The sequence below is a fragment of the Nyctibius grandis genome, chromosome Z (assembly GCF_013368605.1).
Source record: "Nyctibius grandis isolate bNycGra1 chromosome Z, bNycGra1.pri, whole genome shotgun sequence".
In the NCBI taxonomy this organism is placed as follows: domain Eukaryota; kingdom Metazoa; phylum Chordata; class Aves; order Nyctibiiformes; family Nyctibiidae; genus Nyctibius; species Nyctibius grandis.
This window is the reverse complement of record NC_090695.1, coordinates 20113767-20133498: the sequence shown is the minus strand read 5'-3', so window position 1 is coordinate 20133498 and position 19732 is coordinate 20113767.

Here is a 19732-nt window from a genome sequence, read left to right as displayed (position 1 = left end):
CCAGACCACTGCTCCTGATGGCTGTTGCTGTTCAGCATAGTGTCTAACTCAGTGAAGCAGCTTGTATAGAGTTGTCCGCGTTTGTTTCATCTTCCCATTAGAAATGTGATGGAGACTTGGGGAATGAAGGAAGGGGCAAGGGAAGGCCGTTTACAAAGGCTATTAATACATAAAATGTACTCCTCAATGTAGTGTCTTTCACTGGACTGTTCGGGGTATAAGTTTTGTTTGTGACTTCTCTAACTTACTAACAAGCATTTTCTGGGATAGTCTGACCATACTAGCAACTGCAACAATTTTTACAAGGTTTTCGATATACATTTGCAAACAACCAGCACTTAACACTGCTTAAATTGCTACTTAAACCGCATTTCCTTCTTTCTGAAGTGACAAGGAAAAAAGATACTTCTTCAGGAGACCTATTTCTGACAATCACTGCCAACAATGAGTCAGTCTCTTAACACCAGATGGAGTTGCCTTTATGCAACCCCATGTAGTCTGTAGGTGATTGAAGGAGTAACTAGAACTCCTGTCCTGCAGGTTTCAAGGCAGGTGTCAACATATCTGACACACTTGGTAGCCCTTTGGAAAAGCTCTGTCTTGTCTAACAACCGTTTGCTTGGTACAGGAGTGGTGGTATTTTCAAAAAATGTTTTCCCTCTGAATTGCTTTAAACAGCACCAGTAGAACCTGAAAAAAAAAATGAAAGCCAGTTTAGAGCTTATTTTAGGGGGGGGAGGTGGGTGGGGAACCCCTTTTCTCCTCCACCTTACTATCCTTTAAGAAAAAGGAATTTAGAAAGTTTGGCTGTGACGGTGCTTTTAGTGCAGGGTGGAGGTGGAAGTAAACACAGCTCTTCCACAGGGTAGAGAGGAATGGCCTTGCGATCTGAAATTAGTGGCTGAAGTGAAAAAGATTTATAATAGTGCTGCATCTGTTACCTTCTGTCATGTGGAGTGTGGCAGGTTGACCCTGGCTGCACACCAGGTGCCCACCAAGCTGCTTTATCTCTCCCCTCCTCAACTGGACAGAGGGAGAAAAATACAACTAAAGGCTTGTGGGTTGAGCTAAGGACAGGGAGAGATCACTCACCAACTACCATCATGGGCAAAACAGATGGTTGCAGGGAAAATGGTTTAATTTATTACCAATCAAATCAGAGCAGCATAATGAGAAATAAAACCAAATCTTAAAACACCTTCCCCCACCCCTTCCTTCTTCCTGAGCTCAACTTCACTCCTGATTTCTCTACCTCCTCTTGCCCTGAGCGGTGCAGGGAGATGGGGAATGAGTGTTGCAGTCTGTTCATCACATGTTGTCTCTGCTGCTCCTTCCTTCTCACACTCTTCTCCTGCTCCAGCGTGGGGTCCCTTGCATGGGAGACAGTCCTCCATGAACTTCTCAACGTGAGTCCTTCCCATGGGCTGCAGTTCTTCAGCTCCAGGGAGCTGCTCCAGGACGAGTGCCTTCCACAGGGTGCGGTCCTTCAAGAACAGACTGCTCCAGACTGGGTCCCCCACGGGGTCACAAGTCCTGCCAGCAAACCTGCTCCAGCGTGGGCTCCTCTCTCCACAGGTCCACAGGTCCTGCCAGGAGCCTGCTCCAGTGCAGGCTTCATATGGGGTCACAAGCCTCCTTTGACACATCCACCTGCTCTGGTGTGGGGTCCTCCACGGGCTGCAGGTGGATATCTGCTCCACTGTGGACCTCCGTGGGCTGCAGGGGGACAGCCTGCCTCACCATTGTCTTCACCACGGGCTGCAGGGGAATCTCAGCTCCGGTGCCTGAAGCGCCTTCTCCCTCTCCTTCTTCACTGACCTTGGTGTCTGCATAGTTGTTTCTCTCACATATTTTCACTCCTCTTTCCCAGCTGCTGTTGCGCAGCAATTTTTTCCCCGCTTCTTAAATATGTTATCACAGAGGTGCTACCACTGTTGCTGATGGGCTCGGTCTCGGACAACGGCGAGTCCCTCTTGGAGCTGGCTGGCATTGGCTCTATCAGACATAGGGGAAGCTTCTAGCAGCTTCTCACAGAAGCCACCCCTGTAGCCCTCTCTGTTTCAAAACCTTGCCACACAATGTCCTTGTCCCAATACAAGGACATAAAATTCCTGTTATGAACTCAGTACTTTGTGTCCAGGTAGGAAAGCTAGCTCTGCTTCTGCGTGTCTCCAAGAAGCCGCGAAGAAGAGATTACACTTGTTACGGTGGCAATCTTCGCTTTTCCTGGCTTAAGCCAAAATAGTCTCTCTGCAGTGTCTCATTTGGTATTGTAACCAAGGCTGACATTACTCTGAATCTATTTGTATGCAAACCACTTAACTTTGAGATTGTAAACACTATTATTTTTATGACAATTAATAGGGTAGTTGGACTATGGCAGAAATAATAATGTAAAAAGCTGTATGTAAAGTGATTTTAATGTCCCAGGCCAAAGTTCGTATTTACTTGCCTGCTGTCTCAGTGTGAGTAGATCATGATGCAGTTTAATTTTGTGAAACTGTCAGAAGTCATGTTTTATTGAGTGTATTCCCAGGTGAAGGTGACTGAATAAGCAGCAGCAAGTAGGCAGTGTTTAATATCTGAGAAAACAGGCAGCAGGCAACAAGACCTGCTTCTTCCTCTGTGTGGTTTTCTGTGCACAGAGAGGAGAGCTGGCTTGCACCAAGGGGTCCCTCTGTCTTAGCAGGTCTGTAAGCCTTCTACATCATGGAAATCTGTTACACATAATTGCTCCTATCTAGTCCCTGAAAAACTCATTCACTGAGGAACAGAAGCAATGGTAATGATTAAAATTTTTAACAGGTGCATGCAACCTATTTAAATGCTATGGGACCTTCATGTAAGTGAATCTTACCACTATAACCCATGTTTCTGCTAGTATCAAAGGTTATCTCCCATTTCTTTAATCTGAAACTGACTGAATTTGACATGAATTCACAGATATTGATTCTACTGAAGGTCTTGCTTTTCACTGAAACTTGCTGTTCACTGAAAGATTTCTCTTAGCCATAGTGGTGGAGGTCACAAATCTTAATGTCTGAGCCTTGTAGATTGGAAGCCTTGCTCTAAATGTATTTGTTTGTTCTTTCTAGTTCTCTTTTGGCTGGATTTGTTCCCTTTAGGTGTCACTGTGTTACTCGCATTTGAAAACATGCAAATTTGGAAGGAGCCTTAGACACCAGTTGGAAGTGGTTTCTGTGTTGCGCTGATATTTCCTTTAGAGTTCAACCAATTCTTCCAAATATTCATAGATCTCTGAAAATATGGTATGAGTTCCTTCTTTCCGTTTATAGCTGCAAAACCATGACATGCATTGGTCTTGGATTTTGTTATGGTATAGGTGTCTCTTCACTACTCCTGAACTAGTATACTCGAGAGCTATAAAAAAAGACATGCTTTAAGGGCAGACTTTCACGTCCTCTAGAGCTGTCTGTGCAGAGTGTGTGTGTATTCGTCAGTGTGTAGTAGATAGAATTGTATCTACTGGATGAATAGAAAGGAGATGTTATTATAAATGCTTTCAGGTTGTGACTATGTACTTTGCTTTATAAAATAAGTTTTAATACATTTGTTCCATAATAGAGCTATCGAACTTGGCATGCCTTTTTTGGGGTAGTAACTCTTTGCGTATTTGAATAAAAATTAACAGAAGCTTTGCTATAAAAATATTAATGAAAAATCCATTTGCTGAATGAGCTTTAGATTTTTCATGGGAGTCTCCGACGTTCAATGTATTTTTGCTGACCTGTGGCTACAGGAGCAGTCAGCAGCAAAATGTTCTTACCTGAGCCTTTCAACCTTTTAACTTGGCAGAATGGGATATAAAACATTTACTGTGGTGCTGAGTCAGATCAACAATATGCACATTTGACAGAAAAGATGGCTCATACCATGTGAACTGCATATATGTTTATAAATCCATGGATGGTTTTCAACATACTCACTTTAATTCCATTTAACTCTGTCACAAAATCATAGAATGGTTTGGGTTAGAAGGGACCTTAAAGATCATCTAGTTCCAACCCCCTGCCATGGGCAGGGACACCTTCCACTAGACCAGGTTGCTCAAAGCCTCATCCAACCTGGCCTTGAACACTGCCAGGGAAGGGGCATCCCAACTTCTCTGGGCAACCTGTTCCTGTGTCTCACCACCCTCACAGTCAAGAATTTCTTCCTAATATCTAATCTAAATCTACCCTCTTTCAGTTTAAAACCATTCCCCCTTGTCCTTTCACTCCATGCCCTTGTAAAAAGTCCCTCTCCATCTTTCCTGTAGGCCCCCTTCAGGTACTGGAAGGCTGCTAGAAGGTGTCCTTGGAGCTTTCTCTTCTCCAGGCTGAACAACCCCAACTCTCTCAGCCTGTCTTCATAGGAGAGATGCTCCAGTCCTCTGATCATCTTTGTGGCCCTCCTCTGGACTCCATGGAGTCCTCTGGAAAGTCCGTGTCTTTCTTACGTTGGGGGCCCCAGAGCTGGATGCAGTACTCCAGGTGGGGTCTCATGAGAGTGGAGCAGTGGGGCAGAATCACCTCCCTCAATCTGCTGGCCACGCTTCTTTTGATGCAGCCCACGATGTGATTGGCTTTCTGGGCTGCTAGTGCATATTGCCAGCTCATATTCTGTTTTTCATTCAGTTTTTCTTCCACAGCAGCAGCTAAAGTGTGTAGTTTGTTGTCTTCTCCATCTGCACTTTTAAAATCTACTGAGCCTGTAGTGATAGAATAAAAGTTTGCAGATGTCAGTGTTTACGTCTACTGGGAACAGAAATGGTCTTCAAGGGGCATGTGTCCCTTTACACATAACCCTTCATTTTTACTAGGTTGAAACTGGAATTTAGGCTGAGCTGCAACTGCTCTATATTTCTTGGTTGTCTATTTCAAGTTATCTTTTTCTTCTGACCACCCACGAGGCCTCTCTGGTGGTTTCTTGCTGGCAGCTCCCTGCTGCTCCAAGGACCTCCAGGCTGTTATGTAGCAGACAGATACTGGCAGATCGTGGGTGTAGAGCAGCAACTGTGCTAATCAGCTGTGTGGCCCTCATTATGTCAGAAGTGCCCTCTGCCCCTGAACGCACACCCTGAAGTGTCCTAATCCAAAAAGAATATAGAATATTTGGTGTGAGGGCAAGGAAGAAGGGAACATCTGGAAACACCGTAATGAGCAATGTACTTTACTAAAATAGACTACCAAAAAACCTCATCTAAGTAAAGTCTCTTGAGATATGCAGACTCTCTTGTTCCAGGGCTTTCCCTCACACCAGACAGCTAAAATGTTCAGAAAGTAAATGTGACTTATATTAACATATTGTGTTTTTTTAAGTGTGAAAGAAGACTTCTTATGAGATAATAAGCCAAATCGTATACCAGAGATGTAATGAAATTGGAGTGATTTACATCATATTGAGCATGTGTGATTAAAATTCTATTCTTATAAAGATTTGTACCAGAGAACAGAAACACGTATGTGAGTACTCAAAGTCCAGGACAAAGCATCAGAAATGTACTGGTTGTGTTTCATAACTGAAGTGTCTATGTTCCTTTTTGCTCCCTTTAAAGACATGTCTTTTCAATTCACCACAACTGTATACCTTATTTTCTACATATTTTCCTGTTGCATGGGAAATAAAAATAGTGACTACAGAAATTTCAGAGGAATTTCTAATCAGGGCAGGAATGGGACAGGAAAAGACAATGTAATATACAGTTGTATAAAAACATATAAGTTACTTTAATACAACCTGATTCAATAGCTACAGAAAATCATTGCCATATTAAAGCTGCTTGCAGGCCGTATTGAAATGAGTTAATAGTTTTACATTTCTGCTTTGCAAATCTCTGTGCTGAAAGCAGCAGCCTTGCAACTCTTATCTTTGTTAACTAATGAAAGATGAAGGGGTGAATATGGAAGTGTCAATCTGTGGTCCCATGTGTACAAAAATCCAGGGTTTCTTTCCACTTGTTTTGGATATATGGCAACACTACAGTGACTCTGAACCTTTAATGGCATCTTTTACATGGACTCTGAATAGGACCCTGGACAGGATGAACATCTCTTAGGTATAATTGGCATTCAGAAAACAAGAAAGCTAAACTTGTAATGTGTTTTTTTTGGCACAAGAGCTTCTGGATAGACCTCAAACACCACGAAGGGAGATAAATGAACAACAACAGACGGTACTGTGCAAAAGCGTCAGATACCATTTTTGCCAAAGAGGTCTGGTGTTTACCTGCCTGAATAAAGGAGGCCTGCTTTCCTCCAGATGATGTAAACAGTAATGGAGCTGCTAACAGCTCCATCCACCCTCTGCTTGAAGCTATGGAGCCATTCCCTCACCAAAAAGTCTCTTTAAGCATCTCGGGTTTATCTGCAGTCAAATTTAGCGGCATGTATCGTGAATGGGGACAGTGTGGAAATGCTGCAGAAAGCTGCTAACAGCTGAATTGCAGCTGTTCCCCAAATGACACAACACAGATAAACTGGAGCAGCCAAGCACATACATCACAGGAAGATTTCCTCTTTTTCAAAAGATACAGCATTAGGACTACATAACTCAGGTTGCCAGGAGCAAAGCTTCAGTGGTAGAAACTGTGATTGATTGGTGCAGCAGAGTTGCAAAGACTGGAGAATGGCAGATTGTGCTGGCCTAGGTACTTCATTGCAAATATTTTTTTTTTTTTTATCCTCATAATGAAAGATAAAGCCATTTCACTGCATGCAGCACCTTCTGGAACGGTAATTTTTGTTGATTAAAACCAGGAAACTCCTCCCATCATTCTTGCAAGTTTTCTTGTCGTAGAGATTGTAGAGGGTAGCTCCTACTTAACTATATCTCTGGCAATACTGGAGCACCAGCATTTGCCTGCTGTATAAGTGATTGTCCAGGTTTAGCCCTGAATAGATTTTCAGACTGTGAATGCAAGACTCCTGTTAGCCTATCCATCCAGGACAGTAAAGTCTGGGGTACTTTTTACACTGTATACAATGTGTTTATCTTTTCTGCTGCTATTTCAGTCCTAAGTGTTTCAAAGCGTAAAAACATGAAGTTTCTGCTGAGAAAGTAATGGTGAAATAGAAGGTCAAACCTTTTAGTACAGTGGCACGTAAACAGGAAGTTTTGGCTGCCACCTTTAAATTTGTGGTAGATGTTATTTACGCTGTTAGGTACTCTGCTTCATCTGTAATTTCACTCTCTTTTCTGAGAGAGTTTCAGACTAGAAGTATTTAAGGTATTTTAGTTATAACTGCTCCCTCTTGTGCTTGCTCTGCTTTGCTCTCTTCCACTGCATGGTTAGACAGGGTAGCCTCCTGGATTTTGCACTGAAATGGAAGAGAAGCACTCACATGGACAGAGATTGGTCTTGGTGATTAAAAGTCAGACGATGTGAATCACCATCTGAAGAACAGCACATACAGGGAGTTCAGCCTCCCCAAGGACAGCTGACTCACTTCTGATGCTCTGTTCATCAGAGGGCTGGATTGAGAGCCAAGGCTATTTGAATAGTCTGTGAGTTATGGCTAATGCTTGGACTGTAACTAGGAGGCTCTAACTAAGCGTGCAAACCCATCCTGTTCCTGTGCAGCTCTGCTCAGCTGGCAGCCTTCTTGGCAAGCTTTTGCTGAGTGAATTGCAGTGAGCTGTTTGAAAAATGAAGGGATGCTGCATGAAAAGAAGGGTTAAACACTGTATGAACGAGAAAGTGTCTTCAGGTGTAGGTAGTAGAGTGGGAAGTGAGTAAACAGAAGCACTGGAATATGCAATGCTTGGGAATTATGGGATGGTACCAGACCATTATCTCAGCACAACTCAATTGCACCTTCATGCAGCTAACATACTTAGCTGCCTGTTCATGGAAAAGTGGATCATTTGGAGCTTGTATAAAGGAAAAATACGGACTTTAACTTCTATCTACACTTGTGGAGGCTCAAAGAGCATATTCAATGTATGCAAGGTTTAAGGACTGTTGCTAAAACCAGTGTAGGAGTGGAGGACCAGCCTGAAGTGTCAAAATAACCCCCAAGGAGTCTCAGGAGCAAGGAAACTATTACCACTTACTTCTGAGGGCAGAGCACAACAAGGATGCCTGGGCTTAGCTGAGTGCTAGGGATGGAGTCATCTGGAAGTAACAGTGTGGTTGGCTTTTTTGACTGGGGTCGTGTCCCCTCATCCCCCTGAGCCCTCCTTTAGAGACAGGTTAAAGGCCATGTCATCAGCTTGTAGCTGCTAAGAACAGCCAATTCAGCTTGCAGGTTGGGCTTTGCATTGTTAAGTTGTGAACGAGGGGAAGACAGGATAAGTTTCAGTATATTGTCCTTGATTCTTCATCTAGGCTAGGAGGCAGATCTTCACTTGCTATAACTGAGTGTTTCCACTACTTTCTTGAGAGACTCTGCAATTGCACATGATTGGGAGGTGAATAGAAATAAAAGCTTTCTGTGTTAAGGTTGAACATAGTTCATTTGTCTGTCTGAATCTGTTGGGTTGTACTTAACACACAGCTCCATCCACCCTCTGCTTGAAGCTATGGGTGGAGGTTGCACTGAGCAGTTATCCGCCCAGGACTTACCTAGCTCACAGCATTATGGTGGAGTCACTGTGGTGGAAGAGAATTTGTTGGCTCATGCTGCTGTCCCATGGCACAGTTAAATATAACTGTATTACCACTCAAAAGAGAGGTTTTTCTAGGAACCCTTCAAAGGAGGAGGCCACGATGTTTCCAGGCAGTGTACCTCACTACACTGCCTTCTGCGCGGTTAATGTTGCCCTAATATCAGACCTTTATCTTTCCTACTGAAATAAATGGATTCAATTTATTGCTGCAAAACTTATCGTAGTCTTGCAAAGAAGACATTCAACTATTTAAATCCATTTATTTTAAACATAATTTGTGTTAAATATTGAGGGAAGAGTCTTGAAGTTACTTGTGAATCGTTTACTGTTGTGACTGGTGATTTCCTTTGCAAGTTTGAATTATGCAAAGCGACAGGCTTTTTTGCTTATGTCTGTCAAATTTTGATGGATAATTTTTTTTATCTATAAATCAGTGCTTGGGAGTTTGGCCTTTTGTAACTGGAATTTAGGGTCCAGATAAGCCGAGAGAAAATATATAGGTACAAAAGGCACTCTTGTTATTCCTGTTGTGTAGAGGTGTTGAATAGAGATAAGTGTCCCAGATATTGTTCTGCTATTTAGATGATCATGGTAATGTCAGTGGAACTGGTTGTTGTGGAAACCAATTTCCTTCTTTCCGTTCTCTTTCAAATACCATATTTGTGAATCAATTCACTAGTTCAACTGAAAAGTAATTTGAATTGACGTATTTTGAATTAATTTAGGAGCCACAGTTATGCACATAAAATGGTATTTTACCTGTGGTTCTCGTCAAGAACTGTGCAAAGTCCTCAAATCTCTCCCTCTCTTCTTTTTTTTTTTTTTTTTTTTTTTGATTGAGCTAAGTGGATTTGCAATTTGTCAGTGCCAGAGATTCAGGAGGTGAATTACTACCAAAAACTGTTGAGATCTTTGAGTTATTTAGTAATTAATTTGATAGGATTGTGAACCAAAACTTTCGAGGTTTTTGATCAACAAGTTTGTAAAATAAACTGTGGAAAAAAGAATTAGCATTCCAGCAACACTGGAAAAATTTGTCTCAGTTTTTCACTGATGGGTCCCTACAAGATTTTTGCATTTGGTTCTTTTTCGTCTTTTTTTAATTGGTTAACCGTGCACTTTCCATGAAAGTGGGTTCATGTCCTTTAGTGTATTACATTACAGTTGTATTATATCTTCCTTCCTTCCAACTTCCGTGGTATTTTCAGCATAAGTGGGTAGGTACTTTTGCCTTTGAGGCAGGTACACAGAACAAAATTCATGTACAAATTTAATAATGTGAATATGTTGCTGGCATTTTCAGCATTGCTTGCTTCCACACAGGGAAGCATTACTTTTGATGTGTGATTTTTCACTTTTGTTTCCACTCTTAATGATACCCTGTCTTAAATGTATATGTATCTGCTGCTGTTCATACTAATACTTGTAGATGAAAGCTGCAGCAGAGACTTCATTGCTCTGGTAGCTCTGTATTTCATTATATTTTAGATAGCAAAGTGACTCATTAACAGCAAATGTTGCTTTTACTACACTGTGTAAACCAGAATATTTAAAACTATCTTTCACTTTTAGTCTATCAGCAGATAAAATGTCAGACCACGAAATCAGTGCTATCATGTCTGTAGCATATTATATTAACATTTAAAAGAATATTACTTGTTTATAGAATCATAGAATCATAGGATCATTTTGGTTGGAAAGGACCTTTAAGATCATAAAGTCCAACTGTTAACCTAGCACTGCCAGGTCCACCACTAAACCATGTCCCTAAGCACCACATCTACGAGTCTTTTAAATACTTCCAGGGATGGTGACTCCACCACCTCCCTGGGCAGCCTGTTCCAATATTTGATAACCCTTTCAGTGAAGAAATTTTTCTTGATATCCAATCCAAACCTCCCCTGGCAGAACTTGGGGCCATTTCCTCTTGTCCTATCATTTATTACTTGGGAGAAGAGACCAACACCTGCCTCACTGTTAATTCAAGTAAATAAAAAAACAAAGTAAATGTAAAACAGAAACATGTTTTCTAGATTCTTGTCCACTTTATGTTACATTTTATTAAATGTGTTCTGCTTCTCTGTGGTTTTCGCATGCAAGCAATTGGATCTTTCTTCAAGGGCACCTGACGGGGAAAGAAAAGTAACTTCAAAAAGCGTAACTAGTTCCATTTCCCCAAGTGTGGTCCACAAAATTATTATACAAGTGCTACTTTGAAAACACTGGGTTTTTTTACAATGTAGTTCAAGTAAACCCTCCTGCGTGTTCTGTTTTTCTGTATGTCCTGGTTTTTAGTAAGGTACAAATCTAGGTTTAAAAGAAAATGTTCCCCTTGGCTGTCATCTTGGTCCATTTGTCAAATGGAAGAAGTGGTGCAGCATTTTTGAGCACTAATGTCATTGCCAGACCTATTCTTGCATTTGATGCATAGAAAAGCTGAAGGAATAAATAGCTCAATAAACGATTTATGATATTCTAGGAATTCTGAGTTACAGTAAAAAAGGTCTGAATCTTAGCTAGACAACTGGTTCAAAATTCTGAAAATACCCTATGCCCATTTTTTGGAAGTAACTAGTACCCCAGAAGACAAGGTTCTTTATCAATAGAGTCCCACGGACACCCACAGACAGAGCCAGGCAATTCCTGAAACTTCAAAAGGTGCTTATTCCTGCAAAACCTATTGAAATCAATGGAAGACAGATGCCTTGAAGTTTTCAAAGCTCTCACTAGGTAATTTTGCAACTAGCAAGTCTTTGAACATCTTTGATGCCAAAGTTTTGGTCTTTTTACCTTGATCTGTGTGAACAAGAAACAAGGACTGATGAAGTCTTTATGAAATAATGGACAGCTAAATTGGAAATTCAAGGTAATGATTTTTTTTTAAAGGGGACCTTAATTAAGAGATGTAATAAAATTAATTAAGATTATAGTGTTGGTGAACATTTAACAAAGCCATCAGAGAAATAACTATGCTTTTGTTTTTTGCAAATGTTTATTACACAACTGTTTAAAAACACTTTCTAAAATGTCAGTGTTCTTTAAGGTCACTGTAGTCACTTCCAAGTGTGATGTCATGATTCATAGCATCTTGAATAATGGTGTGTGAAAAAAGACTTTGTTTATATAAACAGGGTAGCTGATAAGACGTTGTTCTTATTTCTGGACCAATGAGTACCTGGAATGTGCTTGGCTTTTTAACTCGTCAGAAGAAATAACCTCTCATCTTTACTTTTACTAGAAAACCAATTGCACACTGACCAAAAGGGAATACTGTTTGATCCTCATTTTATGGGGCAGAGAACATGGGGGGTTCATTTTTGCAGAAGTTTTGTTTTTAGCAGATAAAACAAATGCATATGTTTGATAGAGCAAAATTTTAATGCATTCTGTTTTAATGGAAACTCATTTAACGCAATACTCAAAGTTGTAAGGGACAAGTGTTACTGGGCGGAGGTTAGTTTCCCTGTGTTTAAATACAATGCAAGCTTCCTGTGTGTAAGCACAACCAATTGGGTAGCCAAAACTACCACACCTCATTTTAAATGGCTGACGCTGAAGCCCAGGTTAGATGTCCAATCTTCCTACACAGCTGGAGAAAGGTAAGATGCTAACCTGATGCTGGCAGTAGTAATAAAGCCAATTGAGGGCTCATCTGCCCAACCCACCTTAGCCAGCTTTTTCATGTGCAGCAATTTGCTGTCCTGTCAGCTGCATCAAGAGACCAGGCTACAAACCAAAGCACTGCATTGATCTGAGTTGAAGCAGCCCTCTACAAAAACATGTAGAAGGGAGAGGCATCTTCAATCATTTCAGTGATCTGATTTGAAATGTTGTCATGATGGCTCTGTTGTGTTAGTATAGCTGCGTGGAGACAAACCCCAGTGACACACAGCTGGAAAGGCAGGGATAGGAGAGCTTTAAAACTCCTTTGCTATGACAGCCAAAGTGTCTGGTACCTCCACCCTCAGATACTCTGTATTGCTCATTGGAAGAGCCAGTGGCTATATTGGTACCTTACATCACTCAGCTATATCCCTTAGTTAGGTATGTGAATACTTTCTGTGCTGCTATTTTTTGATTACAAGAATAAGCTATATACAATAACATAGGAAATGGGGAATTTGTAATGCAAAACTTATTGCCTATTAATTCCTAGCCTTTGTGAGGAACATTATAGAACACCTTAAAATGGAAATAATTAAGTAGATAGAAATAATGGCGATATGTATTTTTGCTTTTCTCCAGTTTAGACAATGCAAGATTTTTCTTTTCATGCCTATTTTGGTATAATTTTTATATGGTAAAATGAAAGGTTTTGAAAAACCTAGACATTTTGAAAACCTAAAATGAAGTGTTACACATACTTTCAACAGAAAATAAGTTGGGAAAGATATTCTTAATAAAAGGGAGTAATTTTGCCAAGAGAAGACTTGGTCTTTCATCAGCAGCCTCACTGCTTATCTCAACCTAACTCTGCTCATATTTTTCAATTCACCCAGGGAATAAGACATACCTTGGACATAATTATGCTAAACCTATTCTACTCACAGATTCCTATCTTTGAGGAGAAGAATGAATAAAGAATTGAATGGAAGGCTTCTGGAATCATAGCACTGATTTTCACAAAAAACTAATATCATATCTCTCTTCGTATTTAAATTATCTCAATTTTTCTAAGTGGGAAAAAAAAAGGTTATGGTATTGTTAAATAGCAGTCTTCTCACTAACTTTGAACAAAGTATTAAGTTGTTGAGATTCTGTAAAAAAGAAAGAAAACCTGAGATAAACCTTAAATAATAGAGAAGCCTTGTTGTTCTTTTCAAGTGTCATTATAATATATGGTGATAGAAATCTCTCTTCTCTTGCTGGCACCAACAGATTTAGATTTCTGTCTTCCTCCATAATGGTTTATTGAGGGATTCCTGTTTAGTCACTTTGGACTTGTAATAAGGAATAAAAGGAATTGTGAAGATATTGCACGATTATTCACTTAAACAGTGAACTGGCTCTGATAATTTAACAGTTGCATTTGCAATTTGGCTTTATTCACTAGTGGTTTACTATGCTATTTGTGAAGGCATTCCAATGAAAATAATTGCAAATTCAATTACATTTCCATTTCTGGTTGAACCTAGCTTTGCCTTTTTTTCATGTGTAGCAATTGTTGCTGCATTGTCTAGACATAATTTACTTTTTAATTGAGTTTTAAACCTTCTTAACAGATGATGATGTACTAAGAGATTATGCAACCATTTCAGTAATGGAAAGAAAAACACTTTTTATAATTTCTTTTAATATGGAAGACTCAGCCATAAGGAAAAATATGTTGCCAATAGAACAGAAGTTAAACTTTGATAGTATTTTGATGTGAAGCAGACTATACTAGAAGAATCATAAGAACCAGATGGTAAAAGTGATATTTCCCATAACTGACAACATTAGAAATCCAAGCACTGGCACCAGCTATATAGCTACAGGACATACTTATTTCAAAGTCTGCTGAATTGCAAATGGAAAGGTAGTTTAAGTATTTAAATGTCCTTTTAAAATTAAAATGTCACTTACATTATTCTTTCTGAAATTTTAGTGTCAAAACTGCCATAGATATAAAATAGCAACCTTTAAGCTACCTAAAAGAGAAATTTTTCCTCTCTTTCCTTCATGGCACTCTGGTAAGTAACTGAAAACAGAAGTTTTAATGTTCAGTTCATAGTTCTACAGGGGTTTCTTTTATGCGGAGTGTATGGGAAGAACACCAAGAAGCCTTTGATTATTTTGTTTCCACTGATAGCCAGTTTGTATTCGTTCCTTTCTGGTAACTGACTAGTTGTTTTGTACCTAAGTAAAAAGAAATTAATACCAAGCAAGATTATTTAGAAGAGAAAATTTATTTTGTTTTCCTAGAATTCATGACTCAGAATGTGAATACAGAATATGTTTGTAGGTGAAGAACTTCTCATTCTGACAGTGTTCTGATTTCAATTATCTGTCACTTTATCTAGTCAAATATGAACCAGACTAACGTGATCTTGCACTGTTAAAGTTAGAGAAGTGCTTGAAGCACTTTAGAAAGCTCAAAACTTCCAAATGAATGAAAAGCCTAAAGGAAAATGTAATACTTGGAATAGAACCCTGTTGTAATATCATAGGGCCTACTTTCTCTCATGCTTTAAAAGCTACTATCCCTGTAATTTCACTGAAGACAAAATTATTTCAGCATAGACAGTGAAGTCAGGAATAATTCAAGGACGTTTTGAAATCTGTTATAGTTTCACCTGTCTACTCAATAGATAAAATTTTATCCATGATTTACTAGTGATATGTTAGGGGGTGGAGAAGGGAGATAGGAAAGATAAGATTTATTTATTTAATGAATGAATTAATTAATTTATTGTAAGTATAAACCCTTGCAATGTATGTCCTGTATACTTAAGCATATTATCCTATCATAACATTTTCACTGCAATTTCTGGAACTGATATGATAGTAGTCCTATGAATGCCATTTAAGCAGAGAAATATATATAAATAATTATTGTAAAATATGCTGTATTTTTATACTTTAGCGAGGGACCAGTAGTTCTGAAGTAGAAAACTAAAGCAGCTTGCAGCGTTATAGCTTCAGTGTTTTAATTGAGGCAGTTTACAGACTTAACAAGACAGCAAATTTATTCTTGTGCTACACATTTATAAATTAAGTACAGAGAAAAATCTGACTTCCTGTTGCACTCCCTCTAAGAAAGAGAAATGCCAGGGATGTAATTCAGTTTCCTAAAATCCAGCTTTGACTACAGCAACAAAGCAAGCTTCTTTCTAATTTTACAGTTAGAGTAGTTGCTAAGCCATCCTAAACTCATGGGCACAGTCTGATTCAGTTCTGTTGTTTTAATGAGATGCTGCTTCTAATAGAACATATAAGAAAAATCAACAGCAACGTGATCAGCATTTTGTAATTCCCTCACTCATTAATCTTCTAAAGCAGAGTGACTGCATTAGAAAGGTAAAATTAAGATGAACATTTGCTTTCACTGTGTTCCTTCCTAGCTCAGCTAGCTCTCTTGTGTAGATGTTATTTGTTTGCATGACCTAAATCAGACCTCGCTCAATATCTAGATAATGTGCTGAAAGGAAAAATGTACGCTTTAGTGAAGGAAGTGAACCTGGGGTCATAAGCAAAAGTGCTGATATCCTAGTGAGTTGCTTGGTTGTACTATTCCTGACAAAGAGATGTTCTGTTTGAGGCATCTCTCTAATCTCTTCTTAAAGCTGCATTTTTTTCTCCCAGTCACTGCCTTCTGTTGTCTTAGAATTTTACCTGTTGCAAGCCATATCCTTCTGCCTGGGCCAAGACAAACTCCTCAGCTGTTAAGTGGTAGCTGGTTTCTCTAATCCTACTGTTCCTCTCATAAGAACATGTGAAGTTAAGTTATTGTCCTTGGCAGTACGTGTTGCTTTCCAGAGGAACATTTCAGGTTGTTCCTGTTGGTCTCCTGCTACAAACTTAGAGTTTTTAGAGATGCAAGTTTTGCTAAGAGCTCTTAGAGAGTGGATTTCAGAGCAGCCATTAATAACCAACAAATCTTACTGCCTTTTTAAGCATATTTACTGGGCTAATGAGTCTTCAGGGGGTTATAAGGGTTATTGTGAAGGTTGGCCTGGAGTTGATAGATTATTTGCATTTATTGATTAAAAGTTGCAGCTCTGCAATCACTAGAATCTTGTAGCCATAACTAAATGGCACCAGTACTAAAAGCTACAGACATGCACATCATATGTTTGCAATATGCATTGTATATAAACAGCATACTCTTAAAGGCTAGAAGGGACCATTAGGGTCATATAATCCAACCCTCATAACACAAACTCTAGTAGTCCACAATAAGTCTTGCAGTGGACCCAGAACATACAGAAAATCATCCAGCCTGGAATAGAAACGTCAACTAACGTAAAATGAAATGTGTCCCTTAATAAATATTCCAATGGTTACTTAACCTTCTTGTAGCTGTTACTTGTAGTTTGAATTTATCTAATGTCAGTTGGATCCTTCAACTGGTTAGATTCAGTAGCAACACCCTTATGCTAAGCAGGTGTGATGAGAAGATGGCAGTAGAGTTAAAAAATAAGTAAGGAAGAAAGGAATCAATTGGTCAGCTCAGGCACACTGCATCACAGCAGTGCTTTGCACTTAAGTGATCTGCTCAAATTTAAACACTTTTTTTCTGCCTTAAAAAGGGTGCTGACTTGTTAATGAGTATCTGTTTAGTGCAGGGAGTCACTTCTTCCCTGTTTTCCCTAATCTGTGAAGATTGCTTTGAGTACCACTTAGGTCTTCCAACAGATATATAGCAGAGGAATGCAAACTCGGTTTAGAATATCAAGCGTACAGTTAAATTATATAGTCTATGCATAGCTGACCTGAATGAACCTCCTTTGCACCCTTTCTGGGGCTGAAGTTGATACTCTACTTAGTAAATGCCTCAGCTAGTGCTCTTGGATATCATTGAGTAGGCAAGTCTGTGCAAACTCCCCTACAAGACAGTACTGAAACTCCTGTGTTGCAATCTGTAGTATTCCTGCTGGTCCAGTCTGGGGCTCCCTTGAACAGAAAGTACAAATTGTGATAAATTGTGTGGTGGTTTTCTGATATGCACAAATGTTAACTAGTGATCAGCTTGAGCTAAGCAATCTCATTTGCCTTTCCAAACATCTGGTGACTTTTGCATTACCTACTTGAAGAATCTTAACTATTAGTGATTGGAATACAGTTTACTAACTCACATTTAAGCATGATGCATTTGCTAGCTTGTATAGCACACCACAAACAAAGAAGGCATTTACTATTGTTCTGTGGCCCTCAATCCAAAATACAAGGTCCAGCAACTGTACAAATATTTTCTTTAGTCAAAGAGGAAGAATTTTTTTATGATGAGGGTGGTGAAGCACTGGAACAGCCTGCCCAGAGAGGTGGTAGAAGCCCCATCCCTAGAAACATTCAAGGTCAGGTTGGATAGGGCTCTGAGCAACCTGATCTAGTTGAAGATGTTCCTGCTTTTTGCAGGGGGGCTGGACCAGGTGACAGTTAATGGTCCCTTCCAACCCAAACTATTCTATGATTCTATGAAACTGGTTCCTAAATATGCATTAATAAATGAGGGAAAGTTTTAAAAACTTCAATAAATAACACACTAATTCAGAAAGTGGAGGCTGATCTTTAGGAAAAAAGGCAGCAGGAAGCTTCAACAATCATTTCCTTTCTTGTTTCACATGTGAGGCTGATTTCTTTTGTTTTGTTTTTACCGCCTTGCCTAGTTATTCAAGCTGGTGGTACTTCTGTGGTAACTGGTCCAGCCTGATACAAATGTGCTTCAACAGCAAAACAGGGAGGTGTTCAGATATTCCCAATTCATAAATGAAAGTTAAATAGTTCATGCAGCATTTTTCTTTTGAAATTGAGCTGCCTGCAAAGCATGGGTATTAATGGATGAAGACATTTCAAAGGGAAAGGCTTGATACTTTACCTTGGGGTACAAGAATTTTTGCTTTTGGAAGGCTGGCCTGGGAACAGTGCTCTAGTTCCAAATGCTACCCTCTCAGTGACTTTATTAACTGGAAGGTTGTCTGTCCCCCACCTTCCTCTTTTACCTGTTGCTATTTCAGGTATTCTTTTAAATTCTTTCAGGTACTTGTTTTTGTTGGAAAAAGTTTTACTCAAATAGCAAAGGCATTTGGAGTAAAGCTATTTGTTCTGCAAAAAAATGAATGTCTTTTTATATCTTTGTAGGCTATTAAACTAATCCTTCCTTTTGGGATGCTAGGCTATTTATGGTTCTTGGTTTAAAATGAGACGTTTCTGTAAACGCAGGGAAGACAGCATGGACAAATGATATAGCAGAAACCTGTCAGTTTTTCTTGGTTGTAGATGCTGTCTCGTTTCCCACAGTCCCCAGATGTTCTTCTTTTTCCAGTGTTTCTCTGAAAAAACATGGGTTCACTGTGTTAGTATCAGGAGCATTTGATCATTCCATATAATTAAAATCCAACGTGATACGTGGATTCCTGTTTATTTTTGAGCCATCATTACTCTGAGCTGAAACAACCCAGTTGGCTTCTTTATCAAGGAATTACATTGGAGATTAACCATACCATCAAGGCTAACACTTATATTATGATAATGGGTAAAGACCTGGGAGCAGAATGGAGATTGAAAATGGATGAAATTAGGCATTAGGGAGGCTAAGGGATTTTCTCACATTATATTTTTAAACACTAATAAAACTGTAGCTGTGTATGCTTCCCATCTACAGGTGGTAGTGTCCAATGTAGAATAAAGGCCAGGTAACACTAACTACATTTTGTCTGTGCTTATCTATGAGTATACTAAGGTTACTGATTGATGCCACTGGGGTTTTTTTACGCAGCATTTCTCAGATAATATTTCTTTCTCACATTTTAATGGAAATAACACAAGTGGTGTCCTTCTAGTCTCAGGAATCCGTGGTAAAGCACAGTGGAGTTTTATTAATAATGAGCCTGGTGATTTCTCTTTTTATGGGGACCTCTGTGATTTCAGGCAGAATTTCCAATTTATTTGGATGATGTGAGAGTTTGTTTTAGCTGTGCAGTGAATATTCTCTGTTTATTCTCAATTTAGTTATCTATTTAATTTCTTCTAAGAAAGGAAGAATAATAGGCACAGCATTTTGTAACTATGAGTTGTAGCTTGTATAAAGGATAACTCTGTTATCTTAACTGGTTTTATAACCATTGTAGGTGGTATCTAAGCAATTTAGCTATGTCTGGTTGGCTGCATACAAAGACTTTTAGTGTTGTGTGGCAAGTGGTAATCCTATCATTTTAGGAACAGTCTCAAACAGGAAAATGTTGCAGGCCTTTATTATGTCATCCTTTCAGGAGGAAGACTTAAATGAAAGGCAGAGAATGAATACCTACACAGCTGCTATTACATGTTTATTTCCAAAAGTACTTTTAAAAATCTGTCAATGCCTTAAGAATTCACATTCTGTTTGAGTTTAAGCTTTTCTTTGCTTGATGCTTTGTCAATACACTGATACTGCTTGGAAGACATCATATTTTTCTCAGCTGAAAACTCAATTGCCTTTTAA